Raw genomic sequence first — 1978 nt, 5'->3', positions numbered from 1 at the left:
TCTGGCTGTGTTGAATCATATAATATGAAATAATTCATGCCAAACAATAAAGGTTCATCTGTTGATATTAAATTCTGTCTCTAATACTTTCATTGCTTTGCTTCTCTCAAACGGTAGATTGTTTTGGGACATCAGAAACACTAAAAACATCCTTAATATTTGAGGTGAAGATGAACATTATGGGCAGTTAAGAATACATACAAGGAGAAAAAAGAAAATGTGTTTTCTAAGGTGGAACACAGGCACAAAAAACAATTACTTAATCCAAGATGAGCTCTCACTGGTGCGCAATCTCTGGAGGTGACATGCACAATTTAGACAGCACAATAAACTCTGGACTCCTAGAAACAACTCTGGCTCTGATAGAAAGCAGTTGCTGGCTCACAAAACCAACAAATGCCACATTACAAGGTTTCAGCAAGTCAAATTTGACCCTTCTTAGCAGATTACTTATTTTATTGAATATTGTATTGAAGAGTATGAGCCTGTGAACGGCCTTTAGATTTAGTACAGCAGTGTCATGGAATATCCAAAATGTAGTATTTTGAAAAAGTTTGGCATTCAAAGCAAGCATTAAGCGTCATAGCAAAGAGTCTGAATACTTTATCTTTTGGATTTATGTGCATTGTCACCGTCATTATGGAGGTATCGTTTGTGATGAGAGAAATTTGAATTTACAGAATTTCATTATAAGGCTGCAACATCACAAAATGTGAAAACAGCAAAGGGGTATGAATGCACTGTAAGTTTTATTTATTTATAAAAACTAAGCATACTTCTTTTTCTCTGGGAGGCAACTACATAACTAATGACCTAATCAACCAAAATGATACGGAGAAGCTTAAAACAAAGTGAACACTGTGCTGTCATTGATTCACTGAAGATCCCAAAAAGATCAAAATCGTGGAGAAAATATAAAAACAAAACAGTAGTGAATGGTTTTGAGTCTCCTGAATTACTGAGTTCTGTTTCTATTCTCTGTAACATACGAATACGTAGGCCTACCTGTCCTACAGCTCAGGACTAATACGAGTGGGTTGCAGCTGTTTCTCTTATTTTGTTCAAATGAAAGTAAAGATGAAGCAGGTTGTTACTTAACCAACAATTTACTGCAGTGTCTCCAACATTACTAATGTAACATCCGGTGCAACAGAGAACTGAAGTCGTAGAGTTTAGGTAGCATTTTGCATCTGTACAACACCAGCACCTACTACGACTTTATTTACTGTAATTTACCAAATCTGATTCACTTTACATTTTCTGTTGTAGTCAAAACACCAAATCATATCTCAGATGTGTCAGCAACATTATTTTTCTCTGACTTTTGTGGAATACAAATATTATACATTGACGATTAAAAAATAAAAAATCAGTTTTTGCATTTTATCTCAATCGACCAAGAACTGAAACAAAACCTGAATGAAATCAAACGAGCTGTGGTCATTGGTTCTTGTTTTTTTTATGACTGTGACTTTATGCTCTGATGATTTATTTAAAGAGGGTCCTCCAGAATGAGGGCTGATAAGTCCTGATGGCTCGCTTCTCTGAAAGACTCACAGCTGCAAACTGAAGGTGATTTCTTTTATTATCAGTACATTTAAACAAGAGTAGAAGAAAAAAGAATTTGAGAATCAGTAGAACTGCTGATTCCACTGCTACCACTGCAGCGTAGAGGATCCAGATGTTTCCCAGACTCTGGTTCTGGTCTCACTGTTGGTTTCTGAGGTTTGGGCTCATCAGGAGCTGCTGTAAAGAACAGAAGATATAATGTGGCTGATTCACAGGACGGAAACCTGCTATAGTAAAAATGACTAAATAATCTGCATCTTTCATTTTTTTAAGTACAAAGAGAAAAACTCCAGTTCTCCTGAATCATCTTACCAGTGACGTTGAGTCAACATCTACCAGAGTTACTCTTATAATCTGTGAACACTTTACACACATACAGTCCCGAGTCTTCAGTCCTGAGTCTGGACAC

The 1978-nt window shown here is 36.3% G+C and overlaps 1 pseudogene; it reads right to left on the bottom strand.

Annotated features, from left to right (window-relative positions):
* The window catches only part of LOC116669467 (myosin heavy chain, fast skeletal muscle-like), a 22555-nt pseudogene that overhangs the window by 1261 nt on the left and 19316 nt on the right, over positions 1–1978 (bottom strand).

Source organism: Etheostoma spectabile, chromosome 19 (assembly GCF_008692095.1).
Source record: "Etheostoma spectabile isolate EspeVRDwgs_2016 chromosome 19, UIUC_Espe_1.0, whole genome shotgun sequence".
In the NCBI taxonomy this organism is placed as follows: domain Eukaryota; kingdom Metazoa; phylum Chordata; class Actinopteri; order Perciformes; family Percidae; genus Etheostoma; species Etheostoma spectabile.
This window is presented reverse-complemented; position numbering and strand designations above follow the sequence as displayed.